Source organism: Erinaceus europaeus, chromosome 18, assembly GCF_950295315.1.
Source record: "Erinaceus europaeus chromosome 18, mEriEur2.1, whole genome shotgun sequence".
NCBI classification, from domain to species: domain Eukaryota; kingdom Metazoa; phylum Chordata; class Mammalia; order Eulipotyphla; family Erinaceidae; genus Erinaceus; species Erinaceus europaeus.
Genome location: NC_080179.1, coordinates 78,436,715 through 78,456,790, shown reverse-complemented (window position 1 = coordinate 78,456,790; position 20,076 = coordinate 78,436,715). Strand labels below are relative to the sequence as shown.

At 53.5% G+C, this 20,076-nt stretch overlaps 8 non-coding genes across 8 annotated transcripts; all 8 read right to left on the bottom strand.

Annotated features, from left to right (window-relative positions):
• Positions 1–863: 863 nt before the first annotated feature.
• Positions 864–982, bottom strand: LOC132534448 (5S ribosomal RNA). The gene has a single exon (XR_009546173.1). It is a non-coding gene; the product is annotated as a 5S ribosomal RNA (ribosomal RNA).
• Positions 983–3,369: 2,387 nt separating this feature from the next.
• LOC132534395 (5S ribosomal RNA) lies at positions 3,370–3,488 on the bottom strand. The gene has a single exon (XR_009546119.1). It is a non-coding gene; the product is annotated as a 5S ribosomal RNA (ribosomal RNA).
• A 2,377-nt stretch (positions 3,489–5,865) lies between these two features.
• On the bottom strand, positions 5,866–5,984 carry LOC132534394 (5S ribosomal RNA). Its single transcript, XR_009546118.1, has one exon. It is a non-coding gene; the product is annotated as a 5S ribosomal RNA (ribosomal RNA).
• Positions 5,985–8,357: 2,373 nt separating this feature from the next.
• LOC132534363 (5S ribosomal RNA) lies at positions 8,358–8,476 on the bottom strand. The gene has a single exon (XR_009546085.1). It is a non-coding gene; the product is annotated as a 5S ribosomal RNA (ribosomal RNA).
• A 2,395-nt stretch (positions 8,477–10,871) lies between these two features.
• LOC132534393 (5S ribosomal RNA) lies at positions 10,872–10,990 on the bottom strand. Its single transcript, XR_009546116.1, has one exon. It is a non-coding gene; the product is annotated as a 5S ribosomal RNA (ribosomal RNA).
• Positions 10,991–13,347: 2,357 nt separating this feature from the next.
• Positions 13,348–13,466, bottom strand: LOC132534391 (5S ribosomal RNA). The gene has a single exon (XR_009546114.1). It is a non-coding gene; the product is annotated as a 5S ribosomal RNA (ribosomal RNA).
• A 2,373-nt stretch (positions 13,467–15,839) lies between these two features.
• On the bottom strand, positions 15,840–15,958 carry LOC132534390 (5S ribosomal RNA). Its single transcript, XR_009546113.1, has one exon. It is a non-coding gene; the product is annotated as a 5S ribosomal RNA (ribosomal RNA).
• Positions 15,959–18,319: 2,361 nt separating this feature from the next.
• LOC132534389 (5S ribosomal RNA) lies at positions 18,320–18,438 on the bottom strand. The gene has a single exon (XR_009546112.1). It is a non-coding gene; the product is annotated as a 5S ribosomal RNA (ribosomal RNA).
• Between the last annotated feature and the right edge of the window lie 1,638 nt (positions 18,439–20,076).

The following is a 20,076-nucleotide window of genomic DNA, read 5'->3' as shown; positions in this document are numbered from 1 at the left end:
CACACGCACGCACGCACGCACACACACACACACACACACACACACACGCACACACACCTTCTGCATCCCACAGTGACCCTGGGTCCATACTCCCAGAGGGATAAAGAATTGGAAAGCTACCAGAGGAGGGGAGGGCAAGGGAGGGGAGGGGATACAGAGTTCTGGTGGTGGGAATTGTGTGCAGTTGGACCCCTCTTCTCCAGTGGTTTTCTCAATGTTTCTTTTTGATAAATAAATGAATAAATAAATAAATAAATTTGAGAGAGAGAGGGAGAGAGACAGAGAGAGGGAGAGAGGCAGAGAGAGACAGAGACAGAGAGAGAGAAGCTTAAGCACACCTGGCGCAAAGCACAAGGACTGGCGTAAGGATCCCTGTTCGAGCCCCCGGCTCCCCACCTGCAGGGGAGTCGCTTCCCAAGTGGTGAAGCAGGTCTGTGGGTGTCTGTCTTTCTCTCTCCCTCTCTGTCTTCCCCTCCACTCTCCATTTCTCTCGGTCCTATCCAACAACAACGACATCCATCATAACTCCAACAATAAAACAACCAGGGCAACCAAAGGGAATGAATCAAGACATAACAATGATTTTCAAAAAGGATTCCGGGAGGTGGTGGGGTGGTCAAGCTTTAGACTCTCAAGCATGAGGTCCCGAGTTGGATCCCCGGCAGCACATGTGCCAGAGTGATGTGTGGTTCTCCCTCTGTCCTCCTATCGTTCTCATCCATAAAAAAGTCTTTCCAAAAAAACAACTTGTCCAGAACAGATGAAAAAGAGAGAGAGCGAGAGAGAAGAAGGGGTCGTGTGCCCAGGACAAGATGCTGGGCAATGCGCTGCAGAGGCAGGCAGGCAGGCAGGCAGGCAGCAAAAGCCTACAGCACCCGGTATTCCCAGGCGGTCTCCCATCCAAGTACTAACCAGGCCCAACCCTGCTTAGCTTCCGAGATCAGACGAGATCGGGCGTGTTCAGGGTGGTATGGCCGTAGACGCACACAGCCCTTTCTGCCGGCCTCAAGAAGCCAAGCCGCCAGCCGCCGGCGCAACAGCGACGCCCACTGGCCGGCTCCGCACACTGCCACCCCTCCACGAGTGCCCGCTGGCCACCTGCACCCAACACACCACCCCCACCCACCCCACGCCGCCCCAGCCTCCGCCCCAGCCACCACCACCATCACCACCCGGCACCCCTCACAAAGCCCACACCGCTGCACAGGCAGGCAGGCTGGCAGCGACACATGCGGGGACACGCTGCGCACCCACACGCACGCCACATACACACGGACAGCCTGCCTGCCTGCCTGCCTGCCTGCCTGCCTGCCTGCCTGCATGATGCCTGCTGCCGGCTAACTGCCTCTGCTCCACAGGCTGCCTGCTGACCCACCCAACTGCTTCTCCTGGAGCGGGAGAACCAGGCACCAGGGCCAAGGAGAGCACAAGCCCCACTCCCACAGGGAGACCCACTCCCAGCTGAGGAGGAGGAGGTGGAGGAGCAGGAGGAGGAGCAGGAGGAGGAGAAGAAAAGGTCTGGTGGTGGCAAAGCAGTTGTCTTGCCTAAGGGTCCAGGTAGTACTTCAATAGTTAAGTCATTACTTACTGACAACATAAAAAAAAATGTAGAGAGGAAAAGAAGAGTTCAATGACCAGCATTACCCTAAACCCTAGGTGAGTACTGATATGACAGAGAGCAGAAAGAAGTTAGGAAGAAAAGAAAGGAGAAAGAAGCTGAGGGAGAGAGAGAGAAAGAAAGAAAGAAAGAGGGAGAGAGAGGGAGACACTTGAGAGAGAGAGAGAGAGAGAGAGAGAGAGAGAAAAGGGAAGCAGGGCTTTTGCAAAGTTAACCCAATTCACATAGGCTCACTCCTAAGCTGAATATGGACCCCAGATCAGATCACATCACATCACATCACATCAATTGGGTTGATGGCCAAGAATATTTATACACCTTTCCCAGATTTGGGAGCTACTCTCATCCCTGATCCAGCTTTCTGGTCCTTCTGCCAGCCATGACATTGCCTCCCCAGAGAATAATTAGGATCTACCTGCATTTCAGATTTCAGGCTCAGGCTGAAAAACAAACAAACAAACAAACAAAGAAACACTAGTATAGCCACAGGCCCTTTGGAATGTAACTCAAATATGCCTCCTAGCTGTCTACAAAATGGAGAGCAACCACACTCTTCATCTGTACTAGTCCACTCTTTAGGCCCATCATTGGTCAACAATTGGTTTGCATTTATGAGTTAACTCTATTTTGCACCACCAGGTTCCAGATGCTAGCATGATGCTGACCAGACTTCCCTGGACAGACAACCCCACCCATGTGTCCTGGAGCTCCGCTTCCCCAGAGCCCTTCCCCGCTAGGGAAAGAGAGAGCCAGGTTGCAGTATGGACCGACCTGTCAACGCTCATGTTCAGCTGGGAAGCAGTTACAGAAGCCAGAACTCCCACCCGCACACCACACACGCACATGCACACGCACACGCACATGCACATGCACACGTACACACGCGTGCACACACACGCACGCACGCACGCACGCACACACACACGCACACACACGCACACACACCTTCTGCATCCCACAGTGACCCTGGGTCCATACTCCCAGAGGGATAAAGAATTGGAAAGCTACCAGAGGAGGGGAGGGCAAGGGAGGGGAGGGGATACAGAGTTCTGGTGGTGGGAATTGTGTGCAGTTGGACCCCTCTTCTCCAGTGGTTTTCTCAATGTTTCTTTTTGATAAATAAATGAATAAATAAATAAATAAATTTGAGAGAGAGAGGGAGAGAGACAGAGAGAGGGAGAGAGGCAGAGAGAGACAGAGACAGAGAGAGAGAAGCTTAAGCACACCTGGCGCAAAGCACAAGGACTGGCGTAAGGATCCCTGTTCGAGCCCCCGGCTCCCCACCTGCAGGGGAGTCGCTTCCCAAGTGGTGAAGCAGGTCTGTGGGTGTCTGTCTTTCTCTCTCCCTCTCTGTCTTCCCCTCCACTCTCCATTTCTCTCGGTCCTATCCAACAACAACGACATCCATCATAACTCCAACAATAAAACAACCAGGGCAACCAAAGGGAATGAATCAAGACATAACAATGATTTTCCAAAAGGATTCCGGGAGGTGGTGGGGTGGTCAAGCTTTAGACTCTCAAGCATGAGGTCCCGAGTTGGATCCCCGGCAGCACATGTGCCAGAGTGATGTGTGGTTCTCCCTCTGTCCTCCTATCGTTCTCATCCATAAAAAAGTCTTTCCAAAAAAACAACTTGTCCAGAACAGATGAAAAAGAGAGAGAGCGAGAGAGAAGAAGGGGTCGTGTGCCCAGGACAAGCTGCTGGGCAATGCGCTGCAGAGGCAGGCAGGCAGGCAGGCAGGCAGCAAAAGCCTACAGCACCCGGTATTCCCAGGCGGTCTCCCATCCAAGTACTAACCAGGCCCGACCCTGCTTAGCTTCCGAGATCAGACGAGATCGGGCGTGTTCAGGGTGGTATGGCCGTAGACGCACACAGCCCTTTCTGCCGGCCTCAAGAAGCCAAGCCGCCAGCCGCCGGCGCAACAGCGACGCCCACTGGCCGGCTCCGCACACTGCCACCCCTCCACGAGTGCCCGCTGGCCACCTGCACCCAACACACCACCCCCACCCACCCCACGCCGCCCCAGCCTCCGCCCCAGCCACCACCACCATCACCACCCGGCACCCCTCACAAAGCCCACACCGCTGCACAGGCAGGCAGGCTGGCAGCGACACATGCGGGGACACGCTGTGCACCCACACGCACGCCACATACACACGGACAGCCTGCCTGCCTGCCTGCCTGCCTGCCTGCCTGCCTGCCTGCCTGCATGATGCCTGCTGCCGGCTAACTGCCTCTGCTCCACAGGCTGCCTGCTGACCCACCCAACTGCTTCTCCTGGAGCGGGAGAACCAGGCACCAGGGCCAAGGAGAGCACAAGCCCCACTCCCACAGGGAGACCCACTCCCAGCTGAGGAGGAGGAGGTGGAGGAGCAGGAGGAGGAGCAGGAGGAGGAGAAGAAAAGGTCTGGTGGTGGCAAAGCAGTTGTCTTGCCTAAGGGTCCAGGTAGTACTTCAATAGTTAAGTCATTACTTACTGACAACATAAAAAAAAATGTAGAGAGGAAAAGAAGAGTTCAATGACCAGCATTACCCTAAACCCTAGGTGAGTACTGATATGACAGAGAGCAGAAAGAAGTTAGGAAGAAAAGAAAGGAGAAAGAAGCTGAGGGAGAGAGAGAGAAAGAAAGAAAGAAAGAGGGAGAGAGAGGGAGACACTTGAGAGAGAGAGAGAGAGAGAGAGAGAGAGAGAGAGAAAAGGGAAGCAGGGCTTTTGCAAAGTTAACCCAATTCACATAGGCTCACTCCTAAGCTGAATATGGACCCCAGATCAGATCACATCACATCACATCACATCAATTGGGTTGATGGCCAAGAATATTTATACACCTTTCCCAGATTTGGGAGCTACTCTCATCCCTGATCCAGCTTTCTGGTCCTTCTGCCAGCCATGACATTGCCTCCCCAGAGAATAATTAGGATCTACCTGCATTTCAGATTTCAGGCTCAGGCTGAAAAACAAACAAACAAACAAACACTAGTATAGCCACAGGCCCTTTGGAATGTAACTCAAATATGCCTCCTAGCTGTCTACAAAATGGAGAGCAACCACACTCTTCATCTGTACTAGTCCACTCTTTAGGCCCATCATTGGTCAACAATTGGTTTGGATTTATAAGTTAACTCTATTTTGCACCACCAGGTTCCAGATGCTAGCATGATGCTGACCAGACTTCCCTGGACAGACAACCCCACCCATGTGTCCTGGAGCTCCGCTTCCCCAGAGCCCTTCCCCGCTAGGGAAAGAGAGAGCCAGGTTGCAGTATGGACCGACCTGTCAACGCTCATGTTCAGCTGGGAAGCAGTTACAGAAGCCAGAACTCCCACCCGCACACCACACACGCACATGCACACGCACACGCACATGCACATGCACACGTACACACGCGTGCACACACACGCACGCACGCACGCACACACACACACACACACACACACACGCACACACACCTTCTGCATCCCACAGTGACCCTGGGTCCATACTCCCAGAGGGATAAAGAATTGGAAAGCTACCAGAGGAGGGGAGGGCAAGGGAGGGGAGGGGATACAGAGTTCTGGTGGTGGGAATTGTGTGCAGTTGGACCCCTCTTCTCCAGTGGTTTTCTCAATGTTTCTTTTTGATAAATAAATAAATAAATTTGAGAGAGAGAGGGAGAGAGACAGAGAGAGGGAGAGAGGCAGAGAGAGACAGAGACAGAGAGAGAGAAGCTTAAGCACACCTGGCGCAAAGCACAAGGACTGGCGTAAGGATCCCTGTTCGAGCCCCCGGCTCCCCACCTGCAGGGGAGTCGCTTCCCAAGTGGTGAAGCAGGTCTGTGGGTGTCTGTCTTTCTCTCTCCCTCTCTGTCTTCCCCTCCACTCTCCATTTCTCTCGGTCCTATCCAACAACAACGACATCCATCATAACTCCAACAATAAAACAACCAGGGCAACCAAAGGGAATGAATCAAGACATAACAATGATTTTCCAAAAGGATTCCGGGAGGTGGTGGGGTGGTCAAGCTTTAGACTCTCAAGCATGAGGTCCCGAGTTGGATCCCCGGCAGCACATGTGCCAGAGTGATGTGTGGTTCTCCCTCTGTCCTCCTATCGTTCTCATCCATAAAAAAGTCTTTCCAAAAAAACAACTTGTCCAGAACAGATGAAAAAGAGAGAGAGCGAGAGAGAAGAAGGGGTCGTGTGCCCAGGACAAGCTGCTGGGCAATGCGCTGCAGAGGCAGGCAGGCAGGCAGGCAGGCAGCAAAAGCCTACAGCACCCGGTATTCCCAGGCGGTCTCCCATCCAAGTACTAACCAGGCCCGACCCTGCTTAGCTTCCGAGATCAGACGAGATCGGGCGTGTTCAGGGTGGTATGGCCGTAGACGCACACAGCCCTTTCTGCCGGCCTCAAGAAGCCAAGCCGCCAGCCGCCGGCGCAACAGCGATGCCCACTGGCCGGCTCCGCACACTGCCACCCCTCCACGAGTGCCCGCTGGCCACCTGCACCCAACACACCACCCCCACCCACCCCACGCCGCCCCAGCCTCCGCCCCAGCCACCACCACCATCACCACCCAGCACCCCTCACAAAGCCCACACCGCTGCACAGGCAGGCAGGCTGGCAGCGACACATGCGGGGACACGCTGCGCACCCACACGCACGCCACATACACACGGACAGCCTGCCTGCCTGCCTGCCTGCCTGCCTGCCTGCCTGCCTGCCTGCATGATGCCTGCTGCCGGCTAACTGCCTCTGCTCCACAGGCTGCCTGCTGACCCACCCAACTGCTTCTCCTGGAGCGGGAGAACCAGGCACCAGGGCCAAGGAGAGCACAAGCCCCACTCCCACAGGGAGACCCACTCCCAGCTGAGGAGGAGGAGGTGGAGGAGCAGGAGGAGGAGCAGGAGGAGGAGAAGAAAAGGTCTGGTGGTGGCAAAGCAGTTGTCTTGCCTAAGGGTCCAGGTAGTACTTCAATAGTTAAGTCATTACTTACTGACAACATAAAAAAAAATGTAGAGAGGAAAAGAAGAGTTCAATGACCAGCATTACCCTAAACCCTAGGTGAGTACTGATATGACAGAGAGCAGAAAGAAGTTAGGAAGAAAAGAAAGGAGAAAGAAGCTGAGGGAGAGAGAAAGAAAGAAAGAAAGAAAGAGGGAGAGAGAGGGAGACACTTGAGAGAGAGAGAGAGAGAGAAAAGGGAAGCAGGGCTTTTGCAAAGTTAACCCAATTCACATAGGCTCACTCCTAAGCTGAATATGGACCCCAGATCAGATCACATCACATCAATTGGGTTGATGGCCAAGAATATTTATACACCTTTCCCAGATTTGGGAGCTACTCTCATCCCTGATCCAGCTTTCTGGTCCTTCTGCCAGCCATGACATTGCCTCCCCAGAGAATAATTAGGATCTACCTGCATTTCAGATTTCAGGCTCAGGCTGAAAAACAAACAAACAAACAAACAAACAAACACTAGTATAGCCACAGGCCCTTTGGAATGTAACTCAAATATGCCTCCTAGCTGTCTACAAAATGGAGAGCAACCACACTCTTCATCTGTACTAGTCCACTCTTTAGGCCCATCATTGGTCAACAATTGGTTTGGATTTATAAGTTAACTCTATTTTGCACCACCAGGTTCCAGATGCTAGCATGATGCTGACCAGACTTCCCTGGACAGACAACCCCACCCATGTGTCCTGGAGCTCCGCTTCCCCAGAGCCCTTCCCCACTAGGGAAAGAGAGAGCCAGGTTGCAGTATGGACCGACCTGTCAACGCTCATGTTCAGCTGGGAAGCAGTTACAGAAGCCAGAACTCCCACCCGCACACCACACACGCACATGCACACGCACACGCACATGCACATGCACACGTACACACGCGTGCACACACACGCACGCACGCACGCACACACACACACACACACACACACACACGCACACACACCTTCTGCATCCCACAGTGACCCTGGGTCCATACTCCCAGAGGGATAAAGAATTGGAAAGCTACCAGAGGAGGGGAGGGCAAGGGAGGGGAGGGGATACAGAGTTCTGGTGGTGGGAATTGTGTGCAGTTGGACCCCTCTTCTCCAGTGGTTTTCTCAATGTTTCTTTTTGATAAATAAATGAATAAATAAATAAATAAATTTGAGAGAGAGAGGGAGAGAGACAGAGAGAGGGAGAGAGGCAGAGAGAGACAGAGACAGAGAGAGAGAAGCTTAAGCACACCTGGCGCAAAGCACAAGGACTGGCGTAAGGATCCCTGTTCGAGCCCCCGGCTCCCCACCTGCAGGGGAGTCGCTTCCCAAGTGGTGAAGCAGGTCTGTGGGTGTCTGTCTTTCTCTCTCCCTCTCTGTCTTCCCCTCCACTCTCCATTTCTCTCGGTCCTATCCAACAACAACGACATCCATCATAACTCCAACAATAAAACAACCAGGGCAACCAAAGGGAATGAATCAAGACATAACAATGATTTTCAAAAAGGATTCCGGGAGGTGGTGGGGTGGTCAAGCTTTAGACTCTCAAGCATGAGGTCCCGAGTTGGATCCCCGGCAGCACATGTGCCAGAGTGATGTGTGGTTCTCCCTCTGTCCTCCTATCGTTCTCATCCATAAAAAAGTCTTTCCAAAAAAACAACTTGTCCAGAACAGATGAAAAAGAGAGAGAGCGAGAGAGAAGAAGGGGTCGTGTGCCCAGGACAAGATGCTGGGCAATGCGCTGCAGAGGCAGGCAGGCAGGCAGGCAGGCAGCAAAAGCCTACAGCACCCGGTATTCCCAGGCGGTCTCCCATCCAAGTACTAACCAGGCCCAACCCTGCTTAGCTTCCGAGATCAGACGAGATCGGGCGTGTTCAGGGTGGTATGGCCGTAGACGCACACAGCCCTTTCTGCCGGCCTCAAGAAGCCAAGCCGCCAGCCGCCGGCGCAACAGCGACGCCCACTGGCCGGCTCCGCACACTGCCACCCCTCCACGAGTGCCCGCTGGCCACCTGCACCCAACACACCACCCCCACCCACCCCACGCCGCCCCAGCCTCCGCCCCAGCCACCACCACCATCACCACCCGGCACCCCTCACAAAGCCCACACCGCTGCACAGGCAGGCAGGCTGGCAGCGACACATGCGGGGACACGCTGCGCACCCACACGCACGCCACATACACACGGACAGCCTGCCTGCCTGCCTGCCTGCCTGCCTGCCTGCCTGCCTGCCTGCATGATGCCTGCTGCCGGCTAACTGCCTCTGCTCCACAGGCTGCCTGCTGACCCACCCAACTGCTTCTCCTGGAGCGGGAGAACCAGGCACCAGGGCCAAGGAGAGCACAAGCCCCACTCCCACAGGGAGACCCACTCCCAGCTGAGGAGGAGGAGGTGGAGGAGCAGGAGGAGGAGCAGGAGGAGGAGAAGAAAAGGTCTGGTGGTGGCAAAGCAGTTGTCTTGCCTAAGGGTCCAGGTAGTACTTCAATAGTTAAGTCATTACTTACTGACAACATAAAAAAAAATGTAGAGAGGAAAAGAAGAGTTCAATGACCAGCATTACCCTAAACCCTAGGTGAGTACTGATATGACAGAGAGCAGAAAGAAGTTAGGAAGAAAAGAAAGGAGAAAGAAGCTGAGGGAGAGAGAGAGAAAGAAAGAAAGAAAGAGGGAGAGAGAGGGAGACACTTGAGAGAGAGAGAGAGAGAGAGAGAGAGAGAGAGAGAAAAGGGAAGCAGGGCTTTTGCAAAGTTAACCCAATTCACATAGGCTCACTCCTAAGCTGAATATGGACCCCAGATCAGATCACATCACATCACATCACATCAATTGGGTTGATGGCCAAGAATATTTATACACCTTTCCCAGATTTGGGAGCTACTCTCATCCCTGATCCAGCTTTCTGGTCCTTCTGCCAGCCATGACATTGCCTCCCCAGAGAATAATTAGGATCTACCTGCATTTCAGATTTCAGGCTCAGGCTGAAAAACAAACAAACAAACAAACAAAGAAACACTAGTATAGCCACAGGCCCTTTGGAATGTAACTCAAATATGCCTCCTAGCTGTCTACAAAATGGAGAGCAACCACACTCTTCATCTGTACTAGTCCACTCTTTAGGCCCATCATTGGTCAACAATTGGTTTGCATTTATAAGTTAACTCTATTTTGCACCACCAGGTTCCAGATGCTAGCATGATGCTGACCAGACTTCCCTGGACAGACAACCCCACCCATGTGTCCTGGAGCTCCGCTTCCCCAGAGCCCTTCCCCGCTAGGGAAAGAGAGAGCCAGGTTGCAGTATGGACCGACCTGTCAACGCTCATGTTCAGCTGGGAAGCAGTTACAGAAGCCAGAACTCCCACCCGCACACCACACACGCACATGCACACGCACACGCACATGCACATGCACACGTACACACGCGTGCACACACACGCACGCACGCACGCACGCACACACACACGCACACACACGCACACACACCTTCTGCATCCCACAGTGACCCTGGGTCCATACTCCCAGAGGGATAAAGAATTGGAAAGCTACCAGAGGAGGGGAGGGCAAGGGAGGGGAGGGGATACAGAGTTCTGGTGGTGGGAATTGTGTGCAGTTGGACCCCTCTTCTCCAGTGGTTTTCTCAATGTTTCTTTTTGATAAATAAATGAATAAATAAATAAATAAATTTGAGAGAGAGAGGGAGAGAGACAGAGAGAGGGAGAGAGGCAGAGAGAGACAGAGACAGAGAGAGAGAAGCTTAAGCACACCTGGCGCAAAGCACAAGGACTGGCGTAAGGATCCCTGTTCGAGCCCCCGGCTCCCCACCTGCAGGGGAGTCGCTTCCCAAGTGGTGAAGCAGGTCTGTGGGTGTCTGTCTTTCTCTCTCCCTCTCTGTCTTCCCCTCCACTCTCCATTTCTCTCGGTCCTATCCAACAACAACGACATCCATCATAACTCCAACAATAAAACAACCAGGGCAACCAAAGGGAATGAATCAAGACATAACAATGATTTTCCAAAAGGATTCCGGGAGGTGGTGGGGTGGTCAAGCTTTAGACTCTCAAGCATGAGGTCCCGAGTTGGATCCCCGGCAGCACATGTGCCAGAGTGATGTGTGGTTCTCCCTCTGTCCTCCTATCGTTCTCATCCATAAAAAAGTCTTTCCAAAAAAACAACTTGTCCAGAACAGATGAAAAAGAGAGAGAGCGAGAGAGAAGAAGGGGTCGTGTGCCCAGGACAAGCTGCTGGGCAATGCGCTGCAGAGGCAGGCAGGCAGGCAGGCAGGCAGCAAAAGCCTACAGCACCCGGTATTCCCAGGCGGTCTCCCATCCAAGTACTAACCAGGCCCGACCCTGCTTAGCTTCCGAGATCAGACGAGATCGGGCGTGTTCAGGGTGGTATGGCCGTAGACGCACACAGCCCTTTCTGCCGGCCTCAAGAAGCCAAGCCGCCAGCCGCCGGCGCAACAGCGACGCCCACTGGCCGGCTCCGCACACTGCCACCCCTCCACGAGTGCCCGCTGGCCACCTGCACCCAACACACCACCCCCACCCACCCCACGCCGCCCCAGCCTCCGCCCCAGCCACCACCACCATCACCACCCGGCACCCCTCACAAAGCCCACACCGCTGCACAGGCAGGCAGGCTGGCAGCGACACATGCGGGGACACGCTGTGCACCCACACGCACGCCACATACACACGGACAGCCTGCCTGCCTGCCTGCCTGCCTGCCTGCCTGCCTGCCTGCATGATGCCTGCTGCCGGCTAACTGCCTCTGCTCCACAGGCTGCCTGCTGACCCACCCAACTGCTTCTCCTGGAGCGGGAGAACCAGGCACCAGGGCCAAGGAGAGCACAAGCCCCACTCCCACAGGGAGACCCACTCCCAGCTGAGGAGGAGGAGGTGGAGGAGCAGGAGGAGGAGCAGGAGGAGGAGAAGAAAAGGTCTGGTGGTGGCAAAGCAGTTGTCTTGCCTAAGGGTCCAGGTAGTACTTCAATAGTTAAGTCATTACTTACTGACAACATAAAAAAAAATGTAGAGAGGAAAAGAAGAGTTCAATGACCAGCATTACCCTAAACCCTAGGTGAGTACTGATATGACAGAGAGCAGAAAGAAGTTAGGAAGAAAAGAAAGGAGAAAGAAGCTGAGGGAGAGAGAGAGAAAGAAAGAAAGAAAGAGGGAGAGAGAGGGAGACACTTGAGAGAGAGAGAGAGAGAGAAAAGGGAAGCAGGGCTTTTGCAAAGTTAACCCAATTCACATAGGCTCACTCCTAAGCTGAATATGGACCCCAGATCAGATCACATCACATCACATCACATCAATTGGGTTGATGGCCAAGAATATTTATACACCTTTCCCAGATTTGGGAGCTACTCTCATCCCTGATCCAGCTTTCTGGTCCTTCTGCCAGCCATGACATTGCCTCCCCAGAGAATAATTAGGATCTACCTGCATTTCAGATTTCAGGCTCAGGCTGAAAAACAAACAAACAAACAAACACTAGTATAGCCACAGGCCCTTTGGAATGTAACTCAAATATGCCTCCTAGCTGTCTACAAAATGGAGAGCAACCACACTCTTCATCTGTACTAGTCCACTCTTTAGGCCCATCATTGGTCAACAATTGGTTTGGATTTATAAGTTAACTCTATTTTGCACCACCAGGTTCCAGATGCTAGCATGATGCTGACCAGACTTCCCTGGACAGACAACCCCACCCATGTGTCCTGGAGCTCCGCTTCCCCAGAGCCCTTCCCCGCTAGGGAAAGAGAGAGCCAGGTTGCAGTATGGACCGACCTGTCAACGCTCATGTTCAGCTGGGAAGCAGTTACAGAAGCCAGAACTCCCACCCGCACACCACACACGCACATGCACACGCACACGCACATGCACATGCACACGTACACACGCGTGCACACACACGCACGCACGCACGCACACACACACACACACACACACACACGCACACACACCTTCTGCATCCCACAGTGACCCTGGGTCCATACTCCCAGAGGGATAAAGAATTGGAAAGCTACCAGAGGAGGGGAGGGCAAGGGAGGGGAGGGGATACAGAGTTCTGGTGGTGGGAATTGTGTGCAGTTGGACCCCTCTTCTCCAGTGGTTTTCTCAATGTTTCTTTTTGATAAATAAATAAATAAATTTGAGAGAGAGAGGGAGAGAGACAGAGAGAGGGAGAGAGGCAGAGAGAGACAGAGACAGAGAGAGAGAAGCTTAAGCACACCTGGCGCAAAGCACAAGGACTGGCGTAAGGATCCCTGTTCGAGCCCCCGGCTCCCCACCTGCAGGGGAGTCGCTTCCCAAGTGGTGAAGCAGGTCTGTGGGTGTCTGTCTTTCTCTCTCCCTCTCTGTCTTCCCCTCCACTCTCCATTTCTCTCGGTCCTATCCAACAACAACGACATCCATCATAACTCCAACAATAAAACAACCAGGGCAACCAAAGGGAATGAATCAAGACATAACAATGATTTTCCAAAAGGATTCCGGGAGGTGGTGGGGTGGTCAAGCTTTAGACTCTCAAGCATGAGGTCCCGAGTTGGATCCCCGGCAGCACATGTGCCAGAGTGATGTGTGGTTCTCCCTCTGTCCTCCTATCGTTCTCATCCATAAAAAAGTCTTTCCAAAAAAACAACTTGTCCAGAACAGATGAAAAAGAGAGAGAGCGAGAGAGAAGAAGGGGTCGTGTGCCCAGGACAAGCTGCTGGGCAATGCGCTGCAGAGGCAGGCAGGCAGGCAGGCAGGCAGCAAAAGCCTACAGCACCCGGTATTCCCAGGCGGTCTCCCATCCAAGTACTAACCAGGCCCGACCCTGCTTAGCTTCCGAGATCAGACGAGATCGGGCGTGTTCAGGGTGGTATGGCCGTAGACGCACACAGCCCTTTCTGCCGGCCTCAAGAAGCCAAGCCGCCAGCCGCCGGCGCAACAGCGATGCCCACTGGCCGGCTCCGCACACTGCCACCCCTCCACGAGTGCCCGCTGGCCACCTGCACCCAACACACCACCCCCACCCACCCCACGCCGCCCCAGCCTCCGCCCCAGCCACCACCACCATCACCACCCAGCACCCCTCACAAAGCCCACACCGCTGCACAGGCAGGCAGGCTGGCAGCGACACATGCGGGGACACGCTGCGCACCCACACGCACGCCACATACACACGGACAGCCTGCCTGCCTGCCTGCCTGCCTGCCTGCCTGCCTGCCTGCATGATGCCTGCTGCCGGCTAACTGCCTCTGCTCCACAGGCTGCCTGCTGACCCACCCAACTGCTTCTCCTGGAGCGGGAGAACCAGGCACCAGGGCCAAGGAGAGCACAAGCCCCACTCCCACAGGGAGACCCACTCCCAGCTGAGGAGGAGGAGGTGGAGGAGCAGGAGGAGGAGCAGGAGGAGGAGAAGAAAAGGTCTGGTGGTGGCAAAGCAGTTGTCTTGCCTAAGGGTCCAGGTAGTACTTCAATAGTTAAGTCATTACTTACTGACAACATAAAAAAAAATGTAGAGAGGAAAAGAAGAGTTCAATGACCAGCATTACCCTAAACCCTAGGTGAGTACTGATATGACAGAGAGCAGAAAGAAGTTAGGAAGAAAAGAAAGGAGAAAGAAGCTGAGGGAGAGAGAGAGAAAGAAAGAAAGAAAGAGGGAGAGAGAGGGAGACACTTGAGAGAGAGAGAGAGAGAGAAAAGGGAAGCAGGGCTTTTGCAAAGTTAACCCAATTCACATAGGCTCACTCCTAAGCTGAATATGGACCCCAGATCAGATCACATCACATCAATTGGGTTGATGGCCAAGAATATTTATACACCTTTCCCAGATTTGGGAGCTACTCTCATCCCTGATCCAGCTTTCTGGTCCTTCTGCCAGCCATGACATTGCCTCCCCAGAGAATAATTAGGATCTACCTGCATTTCAGATTTCAGGCTCAGGCTGAAAAACAAACAAACAAACAAAGAAACACTAGTATAGCCACAGGCCCTTTGGAATGTAACTCAAATATGCCTCCTAGCTGTCTACAAAATGGAGAGCAACCACACTCTTCATCTGTACTAGTCCACTCTTTAGGCCCATCATTGGTCAACAATTGGTTTGGATTTATAAGTTAACTCTATTTTGCACCACCAGGTTCCAGATGCTAGCATGATGCTGACCAGACTTCCCTGGACAGACAACCCCACCCATGTGTCCTGGAGCTCCGCTTCCCCAGAGCCCTTCCCCGCTAGGGAAAGAGAGAGCCAGGTTGCAGTATGGACCGACCTGTCAACGCTCATGTTCAGCTGGGAAGCAGTTACAGAAGCCAGAACTCCCACCCGCACACCACACACGCACATGCACATGCACACGCACATGCACATGCACACGTACACACGCGTGCACACACACGCACGCACGCACGCACGCACACACACACACACACACACGCACACACACCTTCTGCATCCCACAGTGACCCTGGGTCCATACTCCCAGAGGGATAAAGAATTGGAAAGCTACCAGAGGAGGGGAGGGCAAGGGAGGGGAGGGGATACAGAGTTCTGGTGGTGGGAATTGTGTGCAGTTGGACCCCTCTTCTCCAGTGGTTTTCTCAATGTTTCTTTTTGATAAATAAATAAATAAATAAATAAATAAATAAATAAATAAATTTGAGAGAGAGAGGGAGAGAGACAGAGAGAGGGAGAGAGGCAGAGAGAGACAGAGACAGAGAGAGAGAAGCTTAAGCACACCTGGCGCAAAGCACAAGGACTGGCGTAAGGATCCCTGTTCGAGCCCCCGGCTCCCCACCTGCAGGGGAGTCGCTTCCCAAGTGGTGAAGCAGGTCTGTGGGTGTCTGTCTTTCTCTCTCCCTCTCTGTCTTCCCCTCCACTCTCCATTTCTCTCGGTCCTATCCAACAACAACGACATCCATCATAACTCCAACAATAAAACAACCAGGGCAACCAAAGGGAATGAATCAAGACATAACAATGATTTTCAAAAAGGATTCCGGGAGGTGGTGGGGTGGTCAAGCTTTAGACTCTCAAGCATGAGGTCCCGAGTTGGATCCCCGGCAGCACATGTGCCAGAGTGATGTGTGGTTCTCCCTCTGTCCTCCTATCGTTCTCATCCATAAAAAAGTCTTTCCAAAAAAACAACTTGTCCAGAACAGATGAAAAAGAGAGAGAGCGAGAGAGAAGAAGGGGTCGTGTGCCCAGGACAAGATGCTGGGCAATGCGCTGCAGAGGCAGGCAGGCAGGCAGGCAGGCAGCAAAAGCCTACAGCACCCGGTATTCCCAGGCGGTCTCCCATCCAAGTACTAACCAGGCCCGACCCTGCTTAGCTTCCGAGATCAGACGAGATCGGGCGTGTTCAGGGTGGTATGGCCGTAGACGCACACAGCCCTTTCTGCCGGCCTCAAGAAGCCAAGCCGCCAGCCGCCGGCGCAACAGCGATGCCCACTGGCCGGCTCCGCACACTGCCACCCCTCCACGAGTGCCCGCTGGCCACCTGCACCCAACACACCACCCCCACCCACCCCACGCCGCCCCAGCCTCCGCCCCAGCCACCACCACCATCACCACCCAGCACCCCTCACAAAGCCCACACCGCTGCACAGGCAGGCAGGCTGGCAGCGACACATGCGGGGACACGCTGCGCACCCACACGCACGCCACATACACACGGACAGCCTGCCTGCCTGCCTGCCTGCCTGCCTGCCTGCCTGCCTGCCTGCATGATGCCTGCTGCCGGCTAACTGCCTCTGCTCCACAGGCTGCCTGCTGACCCACCCAACTGCTTCTCCTGGAGCGGGAGAACCAGGCACCAGGGCCAAGGAGAGCACAAGCCCCACTCCCACAGGGAGACCCACTCCCAGCTGAGGAGGAGGAGGTGGAGGAGCAGGAGGAGGAGCAGGAGGAGGAGAAGAAAAGGTCTGGTGGTGGCAAAGCAGTTGTCTTGCCTAAGGGTCCAGGTAGTACTTCAATAGTTAAGTCATTACTTACTGACAACATAAAAAAAAATGTAGAGAGGAAAAGAAGAGTTCAATGACCAGCATTACCCTAAACCCTAGGTGAGTACTGATATGACAGAGAGCAGAAAGAAGTTAGGAAGAAAAGAAAGGAGAAAGAAGCTGAGGGAGAGAGAAAGAAAGAAAGAAAGAAAGAGGGAGAGAGAGGGAGACACTTGAGAGAGAGAGAGAGAGAGAAAAGGGAAGCAGGGCTTTTGCAAAGTTAACCCAATTCACATAGGCTCACTCCTAAGCTGAATATGGACCCCAGATCAGATCACATCACATCAATTGGGTTGATGGCCAAGAATATTTATACACCTTTCCCAGATTTGGGAGCTACTCTCATCCCTGATCCAGCTTTCTGGTCCTTCTGCCAGCCATGACATTGCCTCCCCAGAGAATAATTAGGATCTACCTGCATTTCAGATTTCAGGCTCAGGCTGAAAAACAAACAAACAAACAAACAAACAAACACTAGTATAGCCACAGGCCCTTTGGAATGTAACTCAAATATGCCTCCTAGCTGTCTACAAAATGGAGAGCAACCACACTCTTCATCTGTACTAGTCCACTCTTTAGGCCCATCATTGGTCAACAATTGGTTTGGATTTATAAGTTAACTCTATTTTGCACCACCAGGTTCCAGATGCTAGCATGATGCTGACCAGACTTCCCTGGACAGACAACCCCACCCATGTGTCCTGGAGCTCCGCTTCCCCAGAGCCCTTCCCCGCTAGGGAAAGAGAGAGCCAGGTTGCAGTATGGACCGACCTGTCAACGCTCATGTTCAGCTGGGAAGCAGTTACAGAAGCCAGAACTCCCACCCGCACACCACACACGCACATGCACACGCACACGCACATGCACATGCACACGTACACACGCGTGCACACACACGCACGCACGCACGCACACACACACACACACGCACACACACCTTCTGCATCCCACAGTGACCCTGGGTCCATACTCCCAGAGGGATAAAGAATTGGAAAGCTACCAGAGGAGGGGAGGGCAAGGGAGGGGAGGGGATACAGAGTTCTGGTGGTGGGAATTGTGTGCAGTTGGACCCCTCTTCTCCAGTGGTTTTCTCAATGTTTCTTTTTGATAAATAAATGAATAAATAAATAAATAAATTTGAGAGAGAGAGGGAGAGAGACAGAGAGAGGGAGAGAGGCAGAGAGAGACAGAGACAGAGAGAGAGAAGCTTAAGCACACCTGGCGCAAAGCACAAGGACTGGCGTAAGGATCCCTGTTCGAGCCCCCGGCTCCCCACCTGCAGGGGAGTCGCTTCCCAAGTGGTGAAGCAGGTCTGTGGGTGTCTGTCTTTCTCTCTCCCTCTCTGTCTTCCCCTCCACTCTCCATTTCTCTCGGTCCTATCCAACAACAACGACATCATTCATAACTCCAACAATAAAACAACCAGGGCAACCAAAGGGAATGAATCAAGACATAACAATGATTTTCAAAAAGGATTCCGGGAGGTGGTGGGGTGGTCAAGCTTTAGACTCTCAAGCATGAGGTCCCGAGTTGGATCCCCGGCAGCACATGTGCCAGAGTGATGTGTGGTTCTCCCTCTGTCCTCCTATCGTTCTCATCCATAAAAAAGTCTTTCCAAAAAAACAACTTGTCCAGAACAGATGAAAAAGAGAGAGAGCGAGAGAGAAGAAGGGGTCGTGTGCCCAGGACAAGCTGCTGGGCAATGCGCTGCAGAGGCAGGCAGGCAGGCAGGCAGGCAGCAAAAGCCTACAGCACCCGGTATTCCCAGGCGGTCTCCCATCCAAGTACTAACCAGGCCCGACCCTGCTTAGCTTCCGAGATCAGACGAGATCGGGCGTGTTCAGGGTGGTATGGCCGTAGACGCACACAGCCCTTTCTGCCGGCCTCAAGAAGCCAAGCCGCCAGCCGCCGGCGCAACAGCGACGCCCACTGGCCGGCTCCGCACACTGCCACCCCTCCACGAGTGCCCGCTGGCCACCTGCACCCAACACACCACCCCCACCCACCCCACGCCGCCCCAGCCTCCGCCCCAGCCACCACCACCATCACCACCCGGCACCCCTCACAAAGCCCACACCGCTGCACAGGCAGGCAGGCTGGCAGCGACACATGCGGGGACACGCTGCGCACCCACACGCACGCCACATACACACGGACAGCCTGCCTGCCTGCCTGCCTGCCTGCCTGCCTGCCTGCCTGCATGATGCCTGCTGCCGGCTAACTGCCTCTGCTCCACAGGCTGCCTGCTGACCCACCCAACTGCTTCTCCTGGAGCGGGAGAACCAGGCACCAGGGCCAAGGAGAGCACAAGCCCCACTCCCACAGGGAGACCCACTCCCAGCTGAGGAGGAGGAGGTGGAGGAGCAGGAGGAGGAGCAGGAGGAGGAGAAGAAAAGGTCTGGTGGTGGCAAAGCAGTTGTCTTGCCTAAGGGTCCAGGTAGTACTTCAATAGTTAAGTCATTACTTACTGACAACATAAAAAAAAATGTAGAGAGGAAAAGAAGAGTTCAATGACCAGCATTACCCTAAACCCTAGGTGAGTACTGATATGACAGAGAGCAGAAAGAAGTTAGGAAGAAAAGAAAGGAGAAAGAAGCTGAGGGAGAGAGAGAGAAAGAAAGAAAGAAAGAGGGAGAGAGAGGGAGACACTTGAGAGAGAGAGAGAGAGAGAAAAGGGAAGCAGGGCTTTTGCAAAGTTAACCCAATTCACATAGGCTCACTCCTAAGCTGAATATGGACCCCAGATCAGATCACATCACATCACATCACATCAATTGGGTTGATGGCCAAGAATATTTATACACCTTTCCCAGATTTGGGAGCTACTCTCATCCCTGATCCAGCTTTTTGGTCCTTCTGCCAGCCATGACATTGCCTCCCCAGAGAATAATTAGGATCTACCTGCATTTCAGATTTCAGGCTCAGGCTGAAAAACAAACAAACAAACAAACAAAGAAACACTAGTATAGCCACAGGCCCTTTGGAATGTAACTCAAATATGCCTCCTAGCTGTCTACAAAATGGAGAGCAACCACACTCTTCATCTGTACTAGTCCACTCTTTAGGCCCATCATTGGTCAACAATTGGTTTGGATTTATAAGTTAACTCTATTTTGCACCACCAGGTTCCAGATGCTAGCATGATGCTGACCAGACTTCCCTGGACAGACAACCCCACCCATGTGTCCTGGAGCTCCGCTTCCCCAGAGCCCTTCCCCGCTAGGGAAAGAGAGAGCCAGGTTGCAGTATGGACCGACCTGTCAACGCTCATGTTCAGCTGGGAAGCAGTTACAGAAGCCAGAACTCCCACCCGCACACCACACACGCACATGCACACGCACACGCACATGCACATGCACACGTACACACGCGTGCACACACACGCACGCACGCACGCACACACACACACACACACACGCACACACACCTTCTGCATCCCACAGTGACCCTGGGTCCATACTCCCAGAGGGATAAAGAATTGGAAAGCTACCAGAGGAGGG